Here is a 6,708-nt window from a genome sequence, read left to right as displayed (position 1 = left end):
AAAAACGCGAAAGTATGAGCCTGATGTGGGCAAATCCCAGACCTATTCCAGACCTAACATGCGTTATCCTCTAAAATATTTATCAAGACCAGCTTTAATTGAATGTTTCAGTGTGGTACCACATTACTACGTGATCCAAACCAGTAAAAACCCAGGATCCGTTCAACAAGTATGTGAAGAATTCGAAAGTATGAGTGTGTTGAGTGAAAAACCCCGGCCTAACCTAGACCTAACATGCGTTATCCTCAAAAATATCGATCGAAACCTGGTTTAATCGTCTGTTTCAGTGTGGTACCACATTACTATGTGATCCAAACCAGAAAAAACTCAGGATCCGTTCAACAAGTATGTGGAGAATGCGAAAGTATGAGTCTGATGAGTGAAAATCCTCGGCCTAACCTATACCTAACATGCGTTATCCTCAAACATATTGATCGAAACCAGGTTTAATCGACTGTTTCAGTGTGGCGCCACATTACTACGTGATCGAAACCAGAAAAAAACCCAGGGCCTGTTCAACAAGTATTTGAAGTATGCGAAAGTATGAGTCTGATGAGGGCAAATCCCAGGCCTAAACTAGACCTAACATGCGTTATCCTCAAAAATATTGATCAAAACCTGGTTTAATCTACTGTTTCAGTGTGGTACCACATTACTATGTGATCCAAACCAGAAAATAACCCAGGATCTGTTCAACGAGTTTGTGAAGTGTGCGAAAGTATGAGTATGATGAGGGCAAATCCCAGACCTATCCCAGACCAACATGCGTTATCCTCTAAAATATTTATCAAGACCAGGTTTAATTGATTGTTTCAGTGTGGTCCCACATTACTACGTGATCCAAACCAGAAAAAACCCAGGATCCGTCCTACAAGTATGTGAAGAATGCGAAAGTATGAGTCTGATGACTGAAAATCCCCGGCCTAACCTAGACCTAACATGCGTTATCCTCAAAAATATTGATCGAAGCCAGGTTTAATCGACTGTTTCAGTGTGGTACCACACAACTACGTGACCCAAACCGGAAAAAACCCAGGATCTGTTCAACAAGTATGTGAAAAACGCGAAAGTATGGGCCTGATGAGGGCAAATCCCAGACCTATCCCAGACCTAACTTGCGTTATCCTCAAAAATATTTATCAAGACCAGGTTTAATTCATTGTTTCAGTGTGGTCCCACATTACTACGTGATCCAAACCAGAAAAAACCCAGGATCCGTTCAACAAGTATGTGAAGAATGCGAAAGTATGAGTCTGATGAGTGAAAGTCCCAGGCCTAACCTAGACCAAACATGCGTTATCCTCAAAAATATTGATCGAAACCTGGTTTAATTGACTGTTTCAGTGTGGTACCACATTACTACGGGACCCAAACCAGAAAAAACCCAGGATCTGTTCAACAAGTTTGTGAAGACTGCGAAGGTATCAGTCTGATGAGTGAAAATCCCAGACCTATCCCAGACCAAACTTGGGTTATCCTCTAAAATATTGATCCAAACCAGGTTTAATTGACTGTTTCAGCGTGGTACCACATTATTACGTGACACAATCCAGAAACAGCCCAGGATCTAGCCATGAAGTATGAGAAATATGCGAAAGTATGAGCCTGATGAGGGCAAATCCTAGACCTAACCCAAACCTAACATGCGTTATCCTCTAAAATATTCGTCAAGACCAGGTTTAGTTGATTGTTTCAGAGTGGTACCACATTACTACGTGATCCAAACCAGTAAAAACCCAGGATCCGTTCAACAAGTATGTGGAGAAAGCGAAAGTATGAGTCTGATGAGTGAAAATCCTCGGCCTAACCTATACCTAACATGCGTTATCCTCAAAAATATTGATCGAAACCAGGTTTAATCGACTGTTTCAGTGTGGTACCACATGACTACGTGATCCAAACCAGAAAAAAAACCAGGACCTGTTCAAGAAGTATTTGAAGTATGCGAAAGAATGAGTCTGATTAGGGCAAATCCCAGGTCTAAGCTAGACCTAACATGCGTTATCCTCAAAAATATTGGTCAAAACCTGGTTTAATCGACTGTTCCAGTGTGGTACCACATTACTATGTGATCCAAACCAGAAAATAATCCAGGATCAGTTCAACGAGTATGTGAAGTGTGCGAAAGTATGTGTATGATGAGGGCAAATCCCAGACCTATCCCAGACCTAACATGCGTTATCCTCTAAAATATTTATCAAGACCAGGTTTAATTGATTGTTTCAGTGTGGTCCCACATTACTACGTGACACAATCCAGAAACAGCCCAGGATCTAGCCATGAAGTATGAGAAATATGCGAAAGTATGAGCCTGATGAGGGCAAATCCTAGACCTAACCCAAACCTAACATGCGTTATCCTCTAGAATATTTATCAAGACCAGCTTTAATTGAATGTTTCAGTGTGGTACCACATTACTACGTGATCCAAACCAGTAAAAACCCAGGATCCGTTCAACAAGTATGTGAAGAATTCGAAAGTATGAGTCTGATGAGTGAAAATCCCCGGCCTAACCTAGACCTAACATGCGTTATCCTCAAAAATATTGATCGAAACCAGGTTTAATCGACTGTTTCAGTGTGGTCCCACATTACTACGTGATCCAAACCAGAAAAAACCAAGGATCCGTCCAACAAGTATGTGCAGAATGCGAAAGTATGAGTCTGATGAGTGAAAATCCCCGGCCTAACCTAGACCTAACATGCGTTATCCTCTAAAATATTGATCCAAACCAGGTTTAATCGACTGTTTCAGTGTGGTACCACACTACTACGTGACCCAAACCGGAAAAAACCCAGGATCTGTTCAACAAGTATGTGAAAAACGCGAAAGTATGAGCCTGATGTGGGCAAATCCCAGACCTATCCCAGACCTAACATGCGTTATCCTCTAAAATATTTATCAAGACCAGCTTTAATTGAATGTTTCAGTGTGGTACCACATTACTACGTGATCCAAACCAGTAAAAACCCAGGATCCGTTCAACAAGTATGTGAAGAATTCGAAAGTATGAGTGTGTTGAGTGAAAAACCCCGGCCTAACCTAGACCTAACATGCGTTATCCTCAAAAATATCGATCGAAACCTGGTTTAATCGTCTGTTTCAGTGTGGTACCACATTACTATGTGATCCAAATCAGAAAAAACTCAGGATCCGTTCAACAAGTATGTGGAGAATGCGAAAGTATGAGTCTGATGAGGGCAAATCCCAGGCCTAAACTAGACCTAACATGCGTTATCCTCAAAAATATTGATCAAAACCTGGTTTAATCTACTGTTTCAGTGTGGTACCACATTACTATGTGATCCAAACCAGAAAATAACCCAGGATCTGTTCAACGAGTTTGTGAAGTGTGCGAAAGTATGAGTATGATGAGGGCAAATCCCAGACCTATCCCAGACCAACATGCGTTATCCTCTAAAATATTTATCAAGACCAGGTTTAATTGATTGTTTCAGTGTGGTCCCACATTACTACGTGATCCAAACCAGAAAAAACCCAGGATCCGTCCTACAAGTATGTGAAGAATGCGAAAGTATGAGTCTGATGACTGAAAATCCCCGGCCTAACCTAGACCTAACATGCGTTATCCTCAAAAATATTGATCGAAGCCAGGTTTAATCGACTGTTTCAGTGTGGTACCACACTACTACGTGACCCAAACCGGAAAAAACCCAGGATCTGTTCAACAAGTATGTGAAAAACGCGAAAGTATGGGCCTGATGAGGGCAAATCCCAGACCTATCCCAGACCTAACTTGCGTTATCCTCAAAAATATTTATCAAGACCAGGTTTAATTCATTGTTTCAGTGTGGTCCCACATTACTACGTGATCCAAACCAGAAAAAACCCAGGATCCGTTCAACAAGTATGTGAAGAATGCGAAAGTATGAGTCTGATGAGTGAAAGTCCCAGGCCTAACCTAGACCAAACATGCGTTATCCTCAAAAATATTGATCGAAACCTGGTTTAATTGACTGTTTCAGTGTGGTACCACATTACTACGGGACCCAAACCAGAAAAAACCCAGGATCTGTTCAACAAGTTTGTGAAGACTGCGAAGGTATCAGTCTGATGAGTGAAAATCCCAGACCTATCCCAGACCAAACTTTTTTTTTTTTTTTTTTTTTTTTTTTTTTTTGTCGTGGGGAAAATCTTCGAAAGACTCCCTCCCACCTCCTTGGGGAGAGGTGGGAGGGGTGTGTGGGATTCCCCGCGCCCGTACAACGACAGGCGCGGGACCTACCCACTAAAAACCCCACGGTGACCCTTCGGCACGCTTTGGGAGGATACCGGGAATCGCTCGAAGCATTCTTCCGGTATCCTCCCCGTGCCCGCGCTTTCGCGCCCATCCCCCGGGGGGACCGGTCCCCCCAGTAGACACACTGCCTCATAGCGGCGGGACGGGGCCACTCCATCCCGCCGCTATCCGTCCCGGGGTCGCGTTTAGTGGCGGCTGCGAGCCCCAACTCGCAACCGCCCGCGACCCCGTTTCCACCCCTCGGCGGCCGGGCGTTCATGGCCGCACCAGACCGCCGAGGGTGCCTCCCCTTGCGTCGGACCGGAAGGGGGAGGCACTCCTACCCCCAACCGGTCCGACCCGGCGCCGCCTGGCGGGAGGAGGGTCCCCTCAGGACCCCCCTCCCAGCCTAGGTCATCCGCCACGCCGAGGCGGCCGCCCGCGACGCCTCGCGACCGGGCGACGACCTCGGGCCACCGCACGAGCGCGCGCTTCAGCACGCCGCTGAAGCTCGCGCTCCCTCCCCGCGGCCTCCTTCTGCAACATTACGTTCTCGCAGAAGGAGGCCACGGCCCTCCACTTCTCCTCGCTGCCGAGCATGGCGCGCACCACGCCCGGCAGCGAGACATCCCGCCCGACGACGCCGACCAGGACACGGCGCTCCCTCTCCCACGCGGGGCATACCTCCAGGGTATGATCCGCCGTGTCCTGCTCAGCGTCGCAGTGGCAGCAACGCGCCGTCGGCTCCTTCCCTATCCGGCACAGGTATCTTCCGAAGCTGCCATGCCCGGAAAATACCTGTGCCAGCCGGTAGGTGAGGCTGCCATGGCCTCTGTCCAGCCACTCCTTCAGGAGTGGCCGAACAGCCCCGACAGTCCGGTGCCCCGCGGTTGGCAGAGCCAGCCGCTCCTGCCACGCGAGCAACACGGACTGCCAGGCCTGGCGCTTCAAATCGCCCCAAGCAGGTTCCTGCCCGCCCGGGACCGCCCCCACCCCCGCGCGACGGTCGACGCGGTGCCGGTACATCACCGCGTGCGACCGCGCGAGCAGGTCCATGGGCGGCATCCCCGCTAGAACCGTCGCCGCCTCATGTGACATGGTCCGATACCCGCGGACGACCCTGAGCGCCATGCGCCTCTGCACCCGACGCAGCATAGTCATGCTGCGCCGGGAGGCAGCCAGGTCGTCCGCCCAGACGGGGGCCCCGTATAGGGCCACCGACTGGACCATTGCCACATAGAGGCGACGAACTCGGCCCGCCGGGCCCCCCAGGTTGGGCAGGATCCGGCCCAGAGCCGCAACCATCCTTTCCAACCGGGGGACCAGGCAGCGGAAATGCTTCTCGAAACGCCAGTGGCTATCGAGGATCAGCCCCAGATACCTGATCTGGGGCTTCACCTCGATGTCAGCCCCACCCACCCGAATCAGAGGGGGTGGCGGATCCTGCCGAGGTGAATGAAACGCAATCACCTCGGTCTTATGGACCGCCACCGTCATCCCCATCCCCCTGATCCGGTCGACGACGCGTTGCGACCCCTGCTCCGCGCGACGCATGGCCCTCCCCCAGTGCGCCCCGACGGCCAGCACCAGTGTGTCATCCGCATAACACACCGTGCTGACGCCGTCGGGGAGGCCGGCCCGCAACACCGAGTCGTACGCGATGTTCCACAGGAGTGGCCCGAGGACCGACCCCTGCGGAACACCGCAGTACACCTCCCTCCGCATATCACCATCCCGGCCCGGATACTCGATCCACCTGCCGCGGAGATAATCCCCGACGACCGCCCTGAGACAAGGGGGGACTCGATGATATTCGAGTCCCCTCCTTATCTCTTCCCAGGGGAGGGTGTTAAAAGCATTGGCAATATCCAAGGATATTGCCAATGCCACCCCTCCCCGGGAGACGGCCGCCTCCGAGAGGGCCCTCACACGACCTATCGCGTCGATAGTCGATCGGCCCCCCCGGAAACCGAACTGGCAGTCGGCCAGACCGGGATCACCCCGCGACAGGTGCTCGACGAGGCGGGCAGCAATCACACGCTCGAAGAGCTTGCCCACCTCGTCGAGGAGACAAATGGGCCGGTATGCGGAGGGAGACTCCGCGGGCCGACCCTCCTTCCGGAGGAGGACCATCCTCGCCACCTTCCAACTGGGGGGGAATCGCCCGTCCCTCAGGCAGCGGTCGAACAACCGCCTGAGGTCGGCCCCAAGGACGCCCTGGGTCAAGACCCAAACCCGGCCGGGCACACCATCCGGACCCGGGGCCGTGTTACGAACCCCGAGCCGTCTGATGGCCGCTGCCAGCTCCTCCTGCGTGACCCCCAGCTCGGCCGTCCACTCCACTGGGACAGCCGCCGCCGCCGGAGGACGCGGTCCCCTCTCCCCAATTGGGAAGAGTGTATTGACCACGTCCTCCAGCAGCCGGGGGTCAAGACCCTCGGTGACGGGGGGCGCCCACGGGCGGAGCT

This window comes from Colletes latitarsis, unplaced genomic scaffold (assembly GCF_051014445.1).
Source record: "Colletes latitarsis isolate SP2378_abdomen unplaced genomic scaffold, iyColLati1 scaffold0018, whole genome shotgun sequence".
Lineage (NCBI taxonomy): Eukaryota > Metazoa > Arthropoda > Insecta > Hymenoptera > Colletidae > Colletes > Colletes latitarsis.
This window is presented reverse-complemented; position numbering follows the sequence as displayed.